Here is a 21,588-nt window from a genome sequence, read left to right as displayed (position 1 = left end):
GCACTTATATAAATATAATGATCTGAAAAAAATGGCATTATTTGAACAGAAATAATGTTGTTTCTCTGGAAACTAATGGATACAGGCACTTTTGAAGCCTGCCAAGGAGTAGCAAAGATATAGCTGGGTGCATAAATTCAATGGGGGACAACTGAGGAACGATGGCATGAGGCAAGGACCAAGAAGAATCTATGGTAACCAGAGTCTTTCCTCTACATAGGTAGTAGTAAAAATGTTTCTGTACCGTGTTTGCTTGCATGAGCTCACTGGCTCCAGCCTGCTGATCACCTGACATCTAACTGCTAAACAGTAACCAGCACAACTGCCATCTTTGTGTTTACTATTTACCTGCATCAGTGTTTTACTTCAGCTAACATCTAGAAATATGCCTGAAGAAGGGGACAAGATCCCAGTAAGCTTGCATTATTTAACTTTATCAGTTAGCCATTAAAAGGTATTACTTTTACAAGACTTTGTTTTTTTCTAGGTGTGTACCTCTGAGTAAGATCGGAAATGTAGGTTGGACAGGTTTTGTGGACAGATTTGTAGGTCAGACACAGTATCTTGAATTTGATTCTGGACTGGATAGGAAGCCAGTGGAGGGATTCTAGGAGGGGATCTGCCGTGGTGGAGCGATGGGGAGCAGTGGATAATTCTGGCTGCCGCATTCATGATGGACTGCAGTGGGGCTGTTCGGATCATAGGGAGACCAGACAGCAGGGCATTGCAGTAGTCAAGGCGGGAAATTATGAGGGCATGGATGAGGAGTTTGGTGGTGGCAGAGGTCAGGAAAGGGCGAATCTTACAGATGTTACGAAGGTGGAAGTTGCAGGACTTTGTGAGGATTTGGATGTGGGAAGTGAAGGAGAGTGCGGAGTCCAGGGTGACACCCAGACAACGGGCTTGAGAGGTAGGGCGAATGGTAGTGTGGTTAACAGTGACATGCACATCTGGGAGGTTCGTGGATGGCCGGGGTGGGAAGATCATAAATTCCGTTTTGTCTAGATTTAGTTTCAGGAACCTAGCGGACATCCAGGAGGAGATGGCTGATAGGCAGGAGGAGACCTTGTCCTTGGTAGTGGTGGATATGTCAGGGGTGTGGAGGTAGATCTGGGTGTCATCTGCATACAGATGATAGTTAAAACCCATGGAGGAGATAACCTTGTCAATGGAGGATGTGTATAGGGTGAACAGTAGGGGGCCAAGGACCGAACCTTGGGGGACTCCCACCGAGAGGTGGTTGGGGGTGGACGAGGACTCAATGAAGGCGGTCGTGAAGGAGCGGTTGGAGAGGTAGGATGAAAGCCAGGACAGAGTGAGATCGTGAATGCCCAAGGACTGGAGGGACTGGAGGAGTAGGGGATGATCTACTGTGTCAAAAGCTGCTGAAAGGTCAAGGAGGAGGAAAATGGAGTATTTACCTTCAGCTTTAGCTAAGGCAAGGTCATTGACCACTTTGGTGAGAGCAGTTTCGGTTGAGTGGGCAGGCCGAAATCCAGATTGCAGTGGGTCTAGGATTGAGTTGGCATTGAGGTACTGGGTCAGGCGTTTGTGAACCAGACGCTCCAGGAGTTTTGAGGCAAAGGGGAGGAGGGAGATAGGACAGTAGTTGGAGGGTAGCGAGGGGTCGAGGGAGGGTTTCTTGAGCAGGGGTAGTGCAGTGGCCTGCTTGAAGTCTGAGGGGAAGGTGCCTGTGGATAGGGAGAGGTTGAACAGGGTAGTGAGGACTGGGGCCAATTCTGTGAAGTGAGGCTGGGGTAAATGAGAAGGGACTCTACATAGGTAAGTATCTAACCTGAAGTGAGTTTGCTTGCTTCAGGTTTACTTTAAATGGTTTTGTGCATAGAAAGGACCCACAATACTGAGGGATCCTTAAAGCTACAGCTGGCAACCCATTAGAAAGTGCAGATCATGGAAGGCAGATATTCAAGTTGGATTTCATTCTTCCCTAACATTTACCATGTCTGTCCATGCCCAACCTGCCTATAAGCTAACCTCATTCAAAAGCAGGCTTGAAAGCTTTTTAGAATCTTTATGCATGTTGCCCTTCTTAATTTCAGTGGCAACTAGTCTGAATTCTACTAGCTCTACTTCTTCTTCATCAAATGTCTTTCTGTTTATATTTTATAATGAAACTGAAAAACAGGGAAGGCTTGATAAATCTATGCTTCACTAAAGTATTTTGAATATAACTTCTCCTTTTTTTAAAAAAAGGAAACCATTCCTAGTTCCACGTCACCTTTTTTCCAAAAGAGGATGCTTACAGTCAAGGCTGCCTTTTTCCCCGACACTAATTTATAGTTCTCCACCGTGCACATATTTATAAAAAGCATTTATTTTGCCTGCCTCCCAAAAACACTTTATTCATCTGACCTATCTATAATTTCCTTCCCAAAAATGTCTTGGTATCTTCTGAAAAACAAAAAGAGAATCTCATTGAGATACTCAGCTCAAATGGGGAGCAAGCAATATTTAAATTACATAGTGCAGTGGCGTAGGATGGGGCCAGTGGTAATCAAAGTTTCAGACATAGTCCAACACTTTGATCTAAAGGAGCTGATACTGTGCCAGATTTTATCTGACATCAGTGCCCCTAGCAGCTGCCATGTTTTTCTATGTTGGACTATTTCCAACATAGTAGAAAATGCCAATACTGGACAAAGTCTGAAATAAGATTGGAAAGGGTTATATCTTTCTCAAGGCAGTAGCCAAACTCTTATCTAACCTAATGCTGACATCCTGATGCTCCCAATGCATGTCACATCATCAGGACCCTCAAGGGGCAGCATAGAGTGCTGGGCTTTGGAGAGGAAGAAGAGACCAGATGCAGCGTAAGAGGTGGGAGGAGGAGCATAACAGCTGGCCACTACGGGGGAAAGGGATTCTCCAGGCCGGACATGTGGGGAGGGGGGCACAATGATTACTGTACTTTTGCAAAATGTTCTTTAAAACAAATTAAACTTCCAACTTAATGTTTCCACAGACCTGTTATCTAATGTGTTCATGGTGGTGCATGGTTCAATATGCTGATTATTTAAAATGCAGTGCTAGTCCTTGAGTTTTTATAATAATTTCCATGGCAAATTGTAACCAAACTAAATGAAAGGTTGTAAAACCCTTCTGAAAAGCAGATAATCGTAATCAGCTTCTAAAATACCAACTTTATAATAACTGTATCCACTGATAAATCCAAGGTCACATAAGTGGTTCTCTCAACAATGAAGCTCAGCTCTCAAAAGACATTCTACAATGTGCTGATGAATAACACCTGAATAAAGGTCAGAGGGGAAGAGGAAAATGTTCAAAATAACTATCTGACCTTGTTATATATAGGCATAACTATCATTGTCTATAAGTTTCTTTATTTCTGAAGTGCCACACTAACCCACAGCACTTTGTGGAGAGCACTTATCATATTACACAAGAGCATGCCATCTGAAATATTCTGTAAAGTAACCATTATTGTAAAAAACAATATATATGATCCATATATATATATATATATATATATATATATATATATATATATATATATATATATATATATAGATTTCTACATGAAATCTGATTTGTAACTGTAAGGTACTAGTAGAAAAAAAAACTGTTTGTATCTTCTGAACATTGCAACCATTTTATATCCATTGCTGCATGAAAATACTGTAATTAGAAGGGTGTGTTCCCACTGTGCACAAGGTGGTGCATATAACGTGAGTTATAATCCTACAGCAATTTGCTGCAATGGTCCCACGACAGGCCTATTCACATTGGCGGATTGGTTCCATGGTGTGTTGGGCTCAGTCATCATAGCATAAGCTGTGAGCTACCGCGAAGCGGGTGGTTTTGGTACACGACATTCAGCATCAAGCACCACTATACCAGTAATGTTATACTGCGCGGGGCGCGTATGAATAATTCAAGGTTCCAGCGATAGCGATTAAAGAGATACTGAAGCGGAAAAAAAATATGATATAATGAATTGGTTGTGTACTATGAATGATTACTAGAAGTTTAGCAGCAAAGAAAATATTCTCATATTTTTATTTTCAGGTATATAGTGTTTTTTCTAACATTGAACAATTCTATAATATGTGCAGATTACACAACACTCAGCATTTAAAATTATTCTTTCAGAGCAGTCTGTGAACTAATGACCTCTCCTCTGGCAGAAGAAAAAGTCATTAGTTCAATAACACTTGAGATAATAAAAGTCAGATAACAGCCCTCTCCACGACTTTGAAAGTCGTAGAGCTTAATGGCTTTTTTGCATAGAGATAACTGGAGTTTCTTAACTCTTGATGCACACATGTTTGATGCACACATTCCCCTGCTGCTGTGGCACCATTAAAGTGTACATAGGCTTTAGTATGCTATGTTGACATACAGCACCCTTGGCCCTGACTCACAATTGCTCCTACACACACACACAGACACACACACACACACACACAGACACACACACACACACACACACACACACACGTGCTGTACACACCTCGCTAACTCGCCCCCCTCCCCCAACACACACACCACCCCCACACACATACACACACGCTGCACACATTAGGAAAGGCACAGGCAGATTAAAAACAGAGCAAACACCTAAGTAATATACTCACAAACAAACACACACACACACACACACACACACACACACACACACACACACACACACACACTATGATCCAGGAAGCACCTCTCCTTCTGCAGGCAGCCTGCATGAGCCCTCTGTCTCAGTCTTCCCTCTCAGCTCAGGCACAGGCAGGCATTCTGTATTACACTGGTGGTCTTCTTCCTTCACAGGACGGGACCACCACATGCATGACGGGACAGGGCAGTGAATAAAAGAAACACTGCAGGACTGGATGTACACTGTGTCTTTGTGCCCATCCCCTGTCCAGCTGCTGGTACACAGCAAGCTGCACAGCCTGCATAAGTCAGGCAAGTTACTCTTACAGCCAGCTTGTGTGTTAATCTATGGGGCAGGCAGCCCCTCCACCCTGGGCCCCCACCTGATCCCCTCTACCTGGGCCCCCCATGTGATTGAGGGGCATGCAGGCCCTATTATTACGCCACTACTTTTTATTACATATACCCATCTACCCCCACAAGGATTTTTGCATTCTGGTAGGGTGGTCAATGTGAAAGTATCATTCTCCTTTAGTGATTCCATCTCATCTTTCATTGCATTTAACCAAATTTGTGACTAGGATTATTCCATGGCTTCTCTAAAGGTCTGAGGTACTCAGCTCTGTAGCAGTAGCCTATGTTCATCAGTACCTGGTTATCAGGATCACATTCTAGTACATAGTCATTCAGGAACCAAGGAGTCTTTCTTTTACTTGTGGGGTATCTTTTTTTTAGTGTGTATTTTGGCCAGTATTTCTTCAATTTCGATGTAATGCTGTGTAGGGTCACATCTCACAGTTATGGTCCAACAAGGATATTAAACAGATCGAGCAGCTGGCCCCTAGAGGTAAATTGCTGAAATGTACTTAATTAAAAGCACAATAACAGTTTCCAAATAGTATGCTCTTTCAGTACTTTCAGGTGTGTCATGTATGGTGTGCCCAGTTCCCTGGATCCTGGTCATGGAAGTTGGATGCAATTGAAGGCTTGCTTCTATGCCAGCATCTGGACAGTTCCCTTTCAGAGATCTATGCCAGGCTGCTCCCACAAAGCACTCTGAGACTGAATAAAGCAAGAGCAAAGTGGGTGGTATGTTTATGCCCTCTTTCAGATGATGAATGGGGCAATGTCTTAAATTGGAATATAGAGCTTACCACAAATTTGCACACCCTTTATCCAGATAGATCTGAATTGTGTCCTATGTGTAAAAGTAAAGAGGGCACCTTTTTCACATGGTATAGGGTTGTGAAGTGGTACTGGGTGACAATTTGCTACTGGGTGACAATTTTGATACTAAAAGAGATCATGGGGGATAAATCATGGTGGATCCTAAGCGTCTTCTTCTGAGGCTATATGCGGATGCTACCCTCTCTGTTCATCAGATCACTTTGGTCAAGATCCTATATTTTATGCTCGGAAGAAACTGTTCCATAAATGGTTCTTAAGTTCTTAAGGGTTAAAAGGGGCAATAAGGCTATGCTGTGGTATAAGCTGACCTGCATAAACCGACATTGCCCACAAATAATTTACAAAGTTTGGTTTCAATTGTTGGAATACTGTGCTTCTCACATTCTTATTATGTATCTGATCCAGATAAGATAAGTGCATGACTTCTTTCCTCTTAACCACTTGACGACCAGGGTAATTTCCAGTGATCGGTGCTGCATGGGCTCTACAGCCCGCAGCACCGATCAGGAGTGCAGCAGGGCGATCAGACTACCCCCCTTTTTTCCCCACTAGGGGGATGTCCTGCTGGGGGGGTCTGATCGCCGCCGGCTGCTTGCGCTTGCGGGGGCTCTTCAAAGCGCCCCTCCGCAGCGCTTCCTGGCCTCCTTCCCTCCCTCTCCCTCCCCCTGTGAGCGGCGCAGGACGGAATTCCGTCCTGCGCCTGATAGGATAGGCTTCTGCCTATCAGATGCCGGCGATCCCCGGCCAATCAGAGGCCGGGGATCGCCGATCTACATCACGGCGCTGCTGCGCAGCAGCGCCGTGTGATGTAAACAGCGGGGTTTTCTTCCCCGCGTGTTTACATTTTACCGGCGATCCGCGATCGGCAGCTCTCCGGCTGTTCACGGAGACACCCTCCGTGAACTGACATGGAAAGGCCGCTCCATGGTAACCCGCAGACGACCAGTTTACGCCAATCGGCGTTAGCTGGTCGTCAAGAGGTTAATGCAATTCTTGGGTTCTTGTGTATTATTGGTTTTGTTCTATACTTATTCTCAGCACGCTGCACAAGAGGGTGGGGTGGTGGGGGTGCTAGGAAAGGGGGGGGGGGCAGGAGGGGGGGGGGGTGGTTGGGTTGTATTTTATTGTGTAGTGGAGGGCTCTCCCACTGTTGTACTTACATGGAAGAAAATCAATAAAATTCTTCTGTTAAAAAAAAAAAAAACAGCCAAAATGAAACAAAGGAATATACTGATTTTAGCTAGGAAGATAACACTAACATATCCTGACTGGACTTTTGCCTCACTAAATCAAACTTGTTTGATTTATGGACTAAAATGGCAATCCCTGTAAATTATTCTTATTTATATCAGTTTCTTGCTGTGTTCCTGTGTCCTCCATGCTATGAGAAACCGCTCTGAATCAGTAATCTTATCTTCAGGAAGCCGATCATGCAATTCTTAGTTGCTTTGTATTCTGAACAGTCTTTGTTTTTACCAATTTAATTAATTTGTTTAGAGCCACAGTGAAGAAATCCCAAAGTCCCTTGCATGTCAAACTGTGGTTCCATCTTCAGATGGAGGTGATTCCTCTAGAAACCTCAGCTTGACTCAGTCAAATAATCCTTGTCAAGGTCCAGTTAATCAACATTTTCTCACTTAATCACAGCTGCTTTCTAAGTAGAACTGTAGACAGTTTTACACTTAGGGAGTCAATCCACTCAATGCACAGTATTATTATTACTGCCATGGTTGAAATATTTTGTTTTAAATGCGTAATCCTTCTAAGCTCAGGAGCCCTTTGCATACTTTTAAACTTATTAACAGTTACAAGAATACATTTTTCGTAGAATAAAGTTATTCTATGATCCTAGTGGTTGGAACTGGTTCTCTGAAGACAAGCAGGCAATGGACTATCAACACAATTTAGTTTTTTTTTCTTTTTAACTAGGTTGCATTTCAAGTTTTTTACCCCTTAAAGTTCCTGACATTTTTGAAACGTTAGCAATAACTGTTTTTATTACTTACGTATACTATCTAAGTTATACATACTGTATATTGTTGTTTTTTTCCTGAACAACCTAGGCTTTCTCTGGGTAATTTTTTTTTTCAAAAACTATTTTATTTTATGGGGAATCATCAAGCATAGCTGCCAAAAATAAACACTTTTTTCCTATATTTACCCTTCCTAATTTTCACAAGTCCCACAGTTATAAAAAAAAAAAAAAAATATCGTATTTGGCCCTTCCCAGTTAAAATTATACCACATATGCCACATTTTATTACTAGCTGGGCATGTGACTGACCGCTATCCCAAGCATGTGCGTCTGTAGTAATTGGATGTGTTCACTAGGGCGACAGTTCAGGGGGCTCAGTGCTGTACAGATGCATCACTAGGCACAGCAGAGCAATGCATATATGGAGCATTGGGGCCCCAAACTTTTGGCCTAGCAATCGTATCTGATCGCTACAGGCAACAGTCATTAAAGGTGTAGAGACAGGTATACGTATTACAGGGGTTAACATGATGTTAATAGGCTAGACAGGGGTTAAAACTTAACTTTTTATTTTAGTGTGACCTTATCACTTTAATTTTTTTTAAAAAGTAATTTTTTTTCAACATTTTATTGAATGATAGCTGCGATTTGCTATAACAGTGAATATTAACTTTTACATGGGAGCATGCACATGCACAAGTGTGTGCGGTGACAGGTATAGGTATAAAAAAGAAAAAACAGACCTCCTCAATCAGTATTGGGGCCATTAAGCCTCATACAAATACAATCTACAGCCAATAGTATCACATTTTGCAAGCCATGCACATGAAGTGTATATAATGTGAGTTGCCCTATTTGTGCAATGTTTACTATGCAGTTTGCATAAGCGCCAGTAAACTTTACATCCACTGTGTGCACATCATGTAAATGTTACCAATGTTTTTTTGCACAATTAAATTATGAAGATGTTAATAGAAAGCAACAGCAAACACTTTATAATTTTAACCATTCCAGGATCATGCATAGTTAAAGCTATGCTGTGTTTCTGTTTATGCAGCTTCACGTTCACTTGCCACAAATGCTTGCATACACACTGCTAACCTGTGCAGTTTCTAGGCTATAGAGCTCCCACGGTGAAGGTGTAGAAATTGCACCTACCTCCATAGATTTGGGCACACTGTTGGGATTCGGTAGCCAGAGAAGCTCCCCAGGATTAAGATGCTCCCAATATAAATAGCCAGAGGTGGACTCCAGTATTAGTTAGCCAAAGGTACCCCCATCCCATGCTGTATAGGTAGCCAGAAGAGCTTCCAGCATAAATTAGCCAGATGCAACCACCCCAGCTTACAACACTGTGTAATATGTTGGTGCTATATAAATGCAATAAATAAAAAATAATAAGTAGCTACAGGAGCCTCCAATATTAGGTAGTTGGATGCAGCCTCTAATATAGGTAGCCAAAGGAGCAGCCGGTATTAGAAACCAGATTCAGTTCCCCAGTAGAACATGCCACCCAGCATAGGTAGCCATAGAGATCCTTTATAGTCACTTAGAGAGCCCCTTGTTTAGGTAGCCAGACATCCCCACTGTTTAGCTAGCCACTAGTCAGAAAGCCACTGTTTAGGCAGATAAGCTCCCCTGTAGGTAGCCAGAGAGCCCCCCTTCCCCCCTTTAGGTAGTCAGAGATCCCCTTTAGGTAGTCAGGGGGGGGGGGTGTTTGCAGCACATCCAGAGAGTGCAGCAGAAACGGTACTCAACTCACCTCCACAATCGCTGCACGTCCTCCCTGGTCCTAAGCGCCCAGACTCATAGAACCAGTGCCCCTTATAATTGCATCACAGGAGGCATTTTTACCATGCTATGGCATGCTTAGGACCAGGAAGGACATGTGGCACATGTAGATCCCGGCAAGGTGAGATGATTACCACCCCCGTGCTCTCTGCATGTACACTTCCCCGCTGATGTGTCTCGGCAAAGCCCTGCCCACCACTAGAAATGGATATACTGTCAACTCAGCTGTCCAAAGACAGTTGAGTTGTATGAACTGATTAGGAGCCAAATTCATTGCCTCTTGACCCTGTGACCACTATGAATCAATCATCAAGACTTTTTTTTTCTGCATTTGAGATTTGGGTATGCCCTACTTCCCAAAAGCATCTCACAATGCTCCTATGAGACAGAGCCTATGCAGCGTCTCTTGATAGACTCTCCAGGGCTGATTCTTACAAAACATATTTTTTATACATATTATTGATGGATTTTAATATGTGAGCTATTTATGCATGCAAACTTGGAATGTAAGTGATAGAACCACTTTTAGCCATACCTTTTGATAACATGCATGTTAGGGATGCATGTATATAAAAATACACTGTTATAATTTCAAAATGTTAGGAATACTGTATGTATTGATGTATATGACATATAGTATTTTATTATAACTAGGCAGCCTTGTAAAAGTCTTGATTTATCTTTTCCTCCTTTTCTTTCCTTTTACAAGACAATCATTAGAGATTATTTTGTTTAATGAGCTCGGAAAGCACAGAAAATAAATGCTAATGCTAGATCAGCACTACTAGGCTACATCCCTACAACATATTATAGATTCTGAATATTGACAGGAAGACACAAGTAGAGCCAGGAAACAAAAAGAAGAAAAACATCTCCCTTGCCTCCGCCTTGCTGGATTTGATCTGCATAACCCTAGAGTCAAAGGAAGAAAATCTGCACAGTTTCTCACATTAGCTTCCCCTCCCTGCAGCTCCCGAGGAGAGTTCAGTCTCCAATGTGAGATAATCTGCGGATCAATGAGGCCGGATGTAAAACTCCTGCTAAGCCATGTTTTCCCAGCTGGGGGTAAATTCGCTTCTCTGTATTTAAAACTTCCCAATTTGAAATGTGAATGTGTCCTTAGCAATTAAACTAAATAAGTAAGAAAGATTTTATGGTAGAAACTTTAACTCTTTTCTAGACATGCATGGTTAGTCCTTGATATTCAAGGTTAAACTAAAGTTAAACTGGGGACTCTAAAAATACACATGCCGAATAAGGTTCATAAACATTACAATTTAAATATTTATAAAGAGCTACAAAATGCAGGGCTTTTTAGGAAGGATATTTTAGTTCCTTAAAGTGAATGTTTATCAGTTTAAAAATCAAAAAGTCAGATACTCACCTAAGGAGAGGGAAGGCTCGGTCCTAATGAGCCTTCCCTCTCCTCTCCCGGTGCCCGGTCCCGCGCAGGATCCCCCGTAGCAGTATTCGACCAGTACGGTCAAATACTGCCACTTCCGCAGCCGAAGGGAGTTTTCGGAAGCCTTCGGGAGCACTCGGGCTCCCGAAGACTGGCCGCTCCATACTACGCGTGCGCGAGCGCCCTCTATGACGCTCTCGCGCGTGCGTAGTATGGAGCGGCCCGTCTTCGGAAGCCCGAGTGCTCCCGAAGACCTCCGAAGTCCCTGCGGTGGCGGACGTGAACGGGGGAGCCAGCGCAGCACTGAGGGCACCGGGAGAGGAGAGGGAAGGCTCATTAGGACCGGGCCTTCCCTCTCCATAGGTGAGTATCTGACTTTTTGATTTTTAAACTGGTAACCATTGGCTTTAAAGGATAACTGTAATGAGAGGGATGTGGAGGCTGCCATATATATTTCCATTTAAACAATACCAGTTGCATGACTATCTTGCTGAACCTCTGCCTCTAATACTTTCACCCATAGACACTGAACAAGCATGTGCAGATCAGGAGTTTCTGACATTATTGTCAGATCTGACTGCATTAGCTGCATGCTTGTAACTGGTGTTATTCAGACACTACTGCTGCCAAATAGATCAGCAGGGCTGTCAGGCAACGGGTATTGTTTAAAAGAAAATAAATATAGCAGCCTCCATATTCTTCTCACTAAGTTATCCTTTAACCTCCCTGGCAGTAACCCTGACCATAGCTCGGAGTAGAAAAAAAGAGCTGCGAGCGGTAAGCCGGAGCTCAGGTCGGGGTAGGGAATCCCATGCTTTTTAATGTGTTTTGGAGTCCCGCGCGAGATCGGCTCTGCGCAGTGGGACTCCAACCTCCCTCCCTGCCTGTCTGCCACTGTCTACCTGCCGCCTGCACTGACCTCTGCCTGGATTTTGACTACTCTCTGCCTGCCTTTTTGCACAGTTTCACAATTGTTTAAGTTTATTCATAAATTTTATTAATTCAGCACATTTGTGTTCTAGTCTTTTATTTATATGCAGAATGTCTACCAGGCTTTTATTCTGGCATATTTTGGTGAGTTATGATTTAAAAATTGGAGGCCTACAATTCTTGAAAAACAATGTGCTGCTTTTGACTCATAATTCCAGACAGAAATGCACCGCCAGGGAGGTTATAGGCTGCAAAATAGATGTGTCTATACACAATAGTCTGCACCAAGTTATATTGTTTGCAGTGGTGTCTCCATCCAGCTGTGTCTGCAGTGCAGTGTTTTATATCACTATGGGCTATTAACATAGGTCTGTATAGATGCCTTTTTGCTAACGGCTTTTTGGTCCTTTTCCCTTGGTAATTAGTGAGTGTTCTATATCTGGCTAGGGAATCACCCCTAGTGGATACCCTTACAACATAAGAAGCAACATTTAAAACAAGCTCCTATTTCACAATATGCTAGTGGATCCATATAGTGACAACACAAAAGCCCACAGCACACCGTGATGAGATAAAATCTAGAAACTTTTATTGGTACATCCAAAAGACAGGAAAAGGCAGCTGATGCATTTCAGACACAAAGGTATGTTGTCATACAGTAGCTCAGCTATATAGATCTTATACATCAAATTAGGCACAAATCTTTAAATAGTAATAATCTGTGACCACAATAAAAATCAGTGAAGGCAATTTATTTGGTGAATAGCTGTTGTCTATTTGTAGTGTTATGCTCAACTTAGTGGAGCTAGTTATGGATCAACATTTTAGGGTAATTATAGTAGGCAATCAAAGCACTACTGTAAAATATTTGATTGCCTCTTTATAAATATGCTGATCTAAAAGAGGTGATCTAATTTTATTAAAAAATAATATAAAAACAATGTGGGGATATGTTTGCACATCACTTTGCAGATAGCCCCTTAAAGAGTATTGAGACATGAGATGACAGCCCATTCACTTTCTAAGATCTCAAGGTTGTAACTGTTGCTCTTCTCCATCATCAGTGGGATTGATAGTACAGATTGAAAAATCTGTTCCTATTTTTATTCCCTTTAAGCCAAAATGGATTAGAAGCATCTGATCTGCACTGTATCCTTTCCTCTGCATAAAAATAAGCTTGAATGCTTAGACAAGTTGGATCGAGACCTGAATGGTATGTAAATGCAGCCCCACTGACCTGATCTATCTGTGTTCTCAGAAGCTACTTATACATAGAGATGTTGCAAACATCAAATTTTCCGTTCGCAAACGGCAAATGCAAATTTCCGAAAATGTTTGCGAACAGGCGAATCTGGCAAACCGCCATAGACTTCAATGGGCAAGCAAATTTTAAAAGCTACAAAGACTGTTTCAGGACAAAAAAGTGATGGAAAAGTTGTTTCAAGGGGTCTAACACCTGGACATGCCAGAGGGGGATCCATGCCAACAGTCCCACTAAAAATTACAGAATTGACGCAAAGTCGGGTTTTAATCTCTAAAGGGCAGAAATCACATTATACACAGCTCTGGGTGTCAGTGGGCTGTGGAGTGTCACACACAGAGTAATGCAATAGTACTATCAGAATACAGTGAAATAATAATGCACAGGAATGGTACTGTGCCTGCAACTTAAAGGGGCACTACAGCGAAAAACTGTAAAATTTAAAATATGTGCAAACATATACAAATAAGAAGTACTTTTTTCCAGAGTAAAATGAGCCATAAATTACTTTTCTCCTATAATGCTGTCACTTACAGTAGACAGTAGAACTCTGACAGAAGTGACAGGTTTTGGACTAGTCCATCTCTTCATAGGGGATTCTTAGCTAAGCTTTTATTCTTTATAAAGATATTCCCTAAAAAGGATTTAAACAATGATGCTGGCCAGCTTCCCTGCTACCTACATAGTTTTTTGGCAGTTGGACAGAGCAACTGCCATTCACTAAGTGCTTTTGAAAATAAATAGATCCCTGAGAATCCCCTATAAAGAGATGGACTAGTCCAAAACCTGTCACTTCTGTCAGATTCGTACTGCCTGCTGTAAGTGACAGCAACATAGGAGAAAAGTCATGTATGGCTCATTTTACTCTAGAAAAAATGTACTTCTTATTTGTATATGTTTGTTTGCACATGTCTTAAATTTTACAGTTTTTTGCTGTAGTGCCCATTTAATGTAGCAACAGCAGCAGTGTGCACACAGCTCTGGGTGTCAGTGGGCTGTGGAGTGTCACACACACAAAAAAGCCAGTTCAACAGTTGCTAGAAGAGTATCACCAGTTCTCAACTTGATGAGATCTATTTTTATTGACATGTCTGCTTTAAAGATATGTAAGTTTGTCACTTACAGTTTTTCAATATTGCAGGCTTTGTATTGATGTCTATATGTAATTGAAAGTGTGAGGGGAAGAGAGCGGCACGGATGCAGGTGGGTTATTGGGACCAGGTATGAGAGGAAGCAGTAGGCAATCTGGGCAATCTTGAGTCCACTTTTAGCATGCTCTCCAAAAATTTTTTATCACAAGCATAGTCCAACTGGCATTCAGTAAAGGAATAATGAATAGACAGTTTTAGTTGACAATCACTCATAACAAAAAATAGATGCACAATATTTACCAATTTACCAACACTGCTATCAGGGGTGTACTGTGATCCCCAGCAAAGCTACCCAGGCACCACTGCTTATTACCTATCTCCCTCCCCCAAAGATTGCAGTGCATTAGTTTCTCCTCCCCACCCCTTCCATGTGGAAGAGGCTAAGTGGCAATTCCTGTAGCACCTGTAGCAAGGAGAGCAGAGTAGCAGCATACATTATCTTCATCCAGCTGAGTGACAGGTCCTTACTCCTCCCCTTGCTGTAATCACCGGAGATAGACTGTACAGGCCCAGTGAAGAGGACTGAGGATCTGTCACTCCGCTTGTTGAAGGTAATGTATGCCACTGCTCCACTCTCCTTGGTCCTTGCTACAGTACCAACTCCCTTTAGCTCCTGTGATGGTAAAGGTCGTGATGGCTATTGTTGCGCCTTTTGAGCACTTTGGTCTCCATAAGCATTGTTGCAATTACCAGCAAGGGTCGCTCTATCTATCAACTCAACCACTTATGTTTTTTTAATGTTTAGTTTGGTGTTGTTGTTCACTCACTTGACTGTTACTGCTAAAAACAATATTAAAGCGGAATGAAACCCAGCATTTCTACTTTGCTCTAATAGATTATTTACAGCATATTATATACAACCAGCATTTTTTTTTACTGGAACTGCATTCAAAGGGTTAACACAGGCTTTAGAAGCTTCCCTTTCAGTAGAGCTAGCCGCTTCTGAACTTTACATAATAATGTTGTCTTGTGTTTAATTGTGTCAAGTGAGAAATGTAAACAAAGCCTTCTCTCACACTGCTAGGTCCCCTGAACAAAGTCAGACAAGCATAAATGCTTTCTGATTAAGTTAGATGATGAATAAAGCAGTTATAAATAAAATGCAAAGTCAGCTCTCAGAGTAAAATAAGTGTACTTTAGGAAGGTATAATTTCTAAATGAATAATAACACTTGTGCACAAAAGCAAATATGCTAACCGTATGGCATATAAAAAGTAATACAACATGTTTTTATTGAATATTATGTCAGTCTTTTATACCACTTTAAAGCTAACTAAATAGGCGGTACTTTTCTTCACATATAGCTAGAATCTTTTTGATTTTTTTTTCTCTTATTGACTTCATCCTGTGTAGGTTACTGTTGATTTAACCTCCCTGGCTATATGATTATTTCCAGATTTTAGGGTCTTTCCTGAACATTTTAGATCCTAAGATCAGGAAACAATCATGCTGCCAGGAAGCCAGCAGCAGCCCCTGCTCTCACTCACCTCCCTAGGCTCCAGTGCTGCCATTTTACCTCCATCCGCCAGGTGGCACTGTAACACTTTGGTGAGATCGATGAAGGTGAACTCACCAGAGTGACTCAGAGCCTCAGAGGACTGGAAATAGTCTGGATCATCCGGGAGGTATGTAAAAGCTCCCGGCTGCCTCCATTCACTTCCATTAAGCCTCCGGCGGCTAGCCCGAGCTCAGCTCGGGGTTACCGCCAGGGAGGTTAATAAATCTGGTTAGTATGTATAAAATACAGTTTTTATACATAATAACTAGCATTTGGTAAATAATTCATATTCCCTTCCCAAAAACTAAAAGCATAGATAAAAATCACTACTGCACTTGTGACAGCAACAAAATTGATATGTGGGGGTCTCGCTTACCAAGAAAGGTTAGATAAACTGGGTTTATTTAGTCTAGAGAAAAGACGCCTTAGAGGAGATCTAATTAACATGTATAAATACATCAGAGGGCAATATAATGAGCTTTTCGTCCCTAGGCCTTCTCAAGGGACTAGAGGACATGATCTGCGCATGGAGGAAAAACGTTTTAGCCATTTATTTAGGAAAGGGTTCTTTACAGTAAGAGTGATTAAGATGTAGAATGCATTGCCACAGGAAGTCGTTATGGCAAATGCTATACCTGCATTTAAAGGGGGCTTAGATGCTTTCCTTGCGTTGAAAGACATCCATGGCTACAATTACTAGGTAATGTCTAATGATGTTGATCCAGGGATTTTATCTGATTGCCATCTGGAGTCGGGAAGGAATTTTTCCCTTTTGGGGCTAATTGGACCATGTTTTGTAAGGGTTTTTTCACCTTCCTCTGGATCAACAGGGATATGTGAGGGAGAAGGCTGGTGTTGTACTTTATACTGGTTGAACTCGATGGACGTATGTCTTTTTTCAACCAAAATAACTATGTAACTATGTAACTTGTCTCTGACTGTTTTTTTTTATTCTCCTGCTATTATTGGGTATGTTTACTTGATGTGGACAGAAGGATATAGGGGAAATAATAAGCTTTCATAATATCATACTAACCGAATGCTAATGGCATTCTTTATTTTTTGCTTGTTAGGTTTTTTTTCTTCATTTTTTTATGTAAGGCACTTTTCAAAATGATAATGCATTATTTTCAAAGTGCCTTGCATTTATAAAAAATAAAAAAAGGCAAAAATGTCATTAGCATTCTGTTTTTATGATATTATAAAAGCATATTAGTTCCTGTACTGTATATTCTTTAGTCCACATCAACATATTGTTGAATAAAAACTCCTTTTCAAAGAGGTGTGTGGGCTTCTCATTTATTAGCAAGTTACATATAACTGTCTGTCATTTACAAGAAAGCAATTGCTATTTATTATATTTCCACTGAAAAAAAAAAATCTTTATAATGCTCAAAGGTGTTTTTTATCCTTTGACCAAGCAGTATGGGGAGCTATAATTCAAAATGCCAAGTGTAATCAGTAAGGCTAAAAGATCAGATATCCAGCTAAAGTGAAATTATTTGAGAAAATGAACATGATGTGAGACTGTGCACTGAAAGATAATGGCCTGGCTAGCGAAAGCATGGTGATTTTCCATACATGGGCGTAAAAACACATATACTTCATTTTAGCTTGTTGTCTGACCTCCTCTCCGGTGAAATGGCAGTTTCAGAGAGATGCTAGAGTAAAAATAATCTCTGTGTTGCAGCTCGGAAATGTATCATGCTTAAGGTATCCTTCAATCTAAGTGAGGTTAAGCCACTTGTTCTGACAGTGTTTCCATTATTAGAATGTACCTGTTCTATTACAAAAACTTGGTGCACCCTCCATTCTGAAATAATAAGACATTTATTTCAAGATAAATCCATCATAATAATGTATAATCATTTAAAAAAAAAACCTTTTTAATACATAACTAGTGATTACCATTTCCATTTCATAATTGCCACAGACAAATTAGAAGTCGAGTTGCAATGTGTTCCAAGAAAATAGCAACTAACTGAGGGTCTTTCATATATTGTAAGAGAAAACACTATTTTGCAGTATTTACATGTGAATGCTTATGACATGTGCCACTGCTTAATAACTGGCAGACAAGGCTTCCATTTGGTCACACCTTTTATAAAAAATGTTTTAATATATGCTTATAAGTATGTGTTGTGTCTGTGTGTGCATTAAGTATTAGTGGGCTAAAAGCCAATTACAATTTGCGTTATTGCCATTGGTCCCCAAAATATCTAAAAGCTGGCAGCTTTAAGGAAGAGAGTAGGCTGGATATTTTTACATACAGTAAGATGCAAAAGTTTGGGCAACCTTGTTAAATGTCATGATTTTCCTGTATAAATCGTTGGTTGTTACGATACAACATTTCAGTTAAATATATTATATAGGAGACACACACAGTGATATTTGAGAAGTGAAATGAAATTTATTGGATTTACAGAAAGTGTGCAATAATTGTTTTAACAAAATGAGACAGGTCCATAAAATTGGGCATCACAAAAAAGAACTGAAATCAATATTTAGTAGATCCTCCTTTTGCAGAAATTACAGCCTCTAAACGCTTCCTGTAGGTTCCAATGAGAGTCTGGATTCTAGTTGAAGATATTTTGGACCATTCCTCTTTACAAAACATCTCTAGTTCATTCAGGTTTGATGGCTTCCTAGCATGGACAGCTCTCTTTAACTCACACCACAGATTTTAATTATATTCAGGTTTGGGGACTGAGATGGCCATTCCAGAACATTGTACTTGTTCCTCTTGCCTTAGTGGATTTTGAGCAGTGTTTAGGGTCTTCGTCTTGTTGAAAGATCCAGCCCCAGCGCAGCTTCAGCTTTGTCACTGATTCCAGGTCATTGGTCTCCAGAATCTGCTGATACTGAGTGGAATCCATGTGTCCCTCAGCTTTGACAAGGTTCCCAGTCCTTGTACTTGCCACACAGCCCCAGAGCATAATGGAACCACCACCATGTTTTACTGTAGGTAGCAGGTGTTTTTCTTGGAATGCTGTGTTGTTTTTCCTCTATGCATAGTGCCCCTGGTTATGTCCAAATAACTCAATTTTAGTTTCATCAGTCCACAGCACCTTATTCCAAAATGAAGCTGGCTTGTCCAAATGTGCTTTAGCATGCCTCAAGCGGCTCTGTTTGTGCTGTGGGCGGAGAAAGGGCTTCCTCTGCATCACTCTCACATACAGCATCTCCTTGTGTAAAGTGTGTCGGATGGTTGAACAATGCACAGTGACTTCATCTGCAGCAAGATGCTGTTGTAGGTCTTTGGTGCTGGTCTGTGGGTTGACTCTGACTGCTCTCACCATTCGTTACTTCTGTTTATCCGAGATTTTTCTTGGTCTGCCACTTCAAGCCTTAACTTGAACTGAACCTGTGGTTTTCCATTTGCTCAATATGTTCCTAACTGTGGAAACCGACAGCTGAAATCTCTGAGACAGCTTTCTGTATCCATCCGCTAAACCATGATGGTGAATAATCTTTGTCTTCAGGTCATTTGATAGTTGTTTTGAGACCCCCGTGTTGCTACTCTTCAGAGAAAATTAAAAGAGGAGGGAAACTTAAAATTGACCCCTTTAAATACTATTTCTTATAATTGGATTCACCTGTGTATGTAGGTCAGGTGTCACTGAGCTTACCAAGCCAATTTGCATTCCAATAATTAGTTCTAAAGGTTTTGGAATAAACAAAAATTACAACAGTGCCCAAATGTATGCACCTGCCTAATTTTGTTTAAACAATTATTGCATACTTTCTGTAAATCCAATAAACTTCATTTTACTTCTCTCAAATGTCACACTGTGGGTCTCCTATATGATATATTAAACTGACATTATTTATCGCAACAACCAACGATTTATACAGGAAAATCATGAAAATTAACAAGGTCGCCCAAACTTTCGCATCCCACTGTATACTGAGTATCTTGGATTGAGGACTTAAGCATAGATTTGCATCACTATTACTAACTGATAGATCATTAAAAATGTTGTTGTATTTATTTTTAAAACTTTGTAAGTTGCCTTGCTGCCCCCCTTATCCTGTCTTCCTTATACTTTTAGCCATAGACCCTGAACAAGCATGCACATCAGGTGCTCTGACTCAAGTCTGACTGGATTAGCCGCATGCTTGTTTCAGGGTTGTGACTCAGACACTTCTGATGCAAGAAAATAAAACAGGATTGCCAGGCAATTCAGGCATCTTGTATAGTTCAAAAGCAATTAAGTATGGCAGCCTCCATATCACTCTCAACGCAGGTTCCTTTTAAGTATGCTTAAAAGTGTACCAGCTTGTTTATATGTTGTGCATATGATAATTATTGTTAGAATTTAAGTATGATTGAATTCGTAGGCCTCAGTTACTTTAACTGAGGTTAGTTAAAAGACTTGACTTGCAGAGAGTCTCCCTTTAAGGAGCATTTCTAGAAGCACTGTGGAACATGGTCTTGTCTCTCACACAGGGCCAGCTCAAGGCCAGAGTGCTTATCTGTCCACGATGTACAGACTGCCAGGCGTCTTTACTGTAAACATTGAGTGTTTTCATATTCCCTAAAGGTAAACAATAGCCAGGGAACATTTTCCATCCTTTCTGGGTAATAAGGGAGGAAACGCCATATTTGGCTTGTCCCCTAGGAGCATGCGTAGATAGGGTCATCCATCACATGCTATTATCAGCCAATGGCATGCGATGGGTACTAGATCATCCCTTCAGGATGATGTCACATTTAACTCTTTAGATGTCAGTATAAGAGTAGCCAACATCGGCTCCTGAGGGACTGCTCTCTACTTCTGCTGACTTCCTTCTTGTAACTTTCCATAACCGTATGCTGTATATATGCCTAAATGCAACTAGCATAGATGGAACAAAGAGAAAGCCGCCTGATCTACTCACTAGGGATAGATCATGTCTGCATGGAACGCATAAGATTCTACAGACCGTTTGCTTTGCTGAGGTTATATAAGATTGCTCATGAACATATCTGTATATTTGTTTTACAAATAAACTTTTGAACCTTTGACGATGTCTAAGAAGTTCTATCTCCTATGCTGTTTGCTGTGATGAGTGTCAAGTTATCACACTTCCTGTGATATGGTGCCAAACGAAGATGTAGGGTCATTACCAATAGCAACCAACAAATATTTACTACAATGATTACCTTCAGACGTTCCCTAAAAACTCCTCTGTTGAAAAGCATAGGAAGAAACAACACACACACACACACACACACACACACACACACACACACACACACACACACACACACACACACACACACACACACACACACACACACACACACACACACACACACACACATGACACACAGCACTTATATTGTGCTTTTCCCCTGGTGTGCTCAAAGCACCAGAGCTGCAGTCACTAGGGTGCAGTAGGCGCACACACTAGATTTCCATTAGCCAGAAGCATGTTTTTTAGAAAGGTCATTCAGAAATCATATGTCTATTGCAACTCAATCATTCTGGGCAGTGGGATACAAGTCAGTTAATTTGGGCACATAGCCCATTTGCTCAACTAGGCTCTGCTATAGAATACAATGCAAATTTGAGGCTATGGTGTTTAACCATTTCAGCCCGCGGGTATTTTTCACCTTATGGACAAGAGGAATTTTCACATTTCAACGCTCCTCCGATTCATTCCTGAAAACTTTATCTCTACTTATCACAATGAAATGATCTATACCTTGTTTTTTCCACCACCAATTAGGCTTCCTTTGGGTGGTACATTATGCTAAGAATTATTTTATTCTAAATGCAT

General features: G+C 41.1%; 1 long non-coding RNA gene across 1 annotated transcript in view; it reads left to right on the top strand.

Moving 5' to 3' along the window:
* Window positions 1-332: 332 nt before the first annotated feature.
* The window catches only part of LOC137528331 (uncharacterized), a 76,529-nt gene continuing 55,273 nt past the window's right edge, over window positions 333-21,588 (top strand). Inside the window, exon 1 of the long non-coding RNA XR_011023364.1 lies at window positions 333-412. This is a non-coding gene — a long non-coding RNA (uncharacterized lncRNA). The remainder of the gene's footprint in view (window positions 413-21,588) is intronic.

The sequence above is a fragment of the Hyperolius riggenbachi genome, chromosome 8, assembly GCF_040937935.1.
Source record: "Hyperolius riggenbachi isolate aHypRig1 chromosome 8, aHypRig1.pri, whole genome shotgun sequence".
Classification (NCBI taxonomy): domain Eukaryota; kingdom Metazoa; phylum Chordata; class Amphibia; order Anura; family Hyperoliidae; genus Hyperolius; species Hyperolius riggenbachi.
The sequence above is the reverse complement of the archived record's forward strand: the minus strand, read 5'-3'. Positions and strand labels throughout refer to the sequence as shown.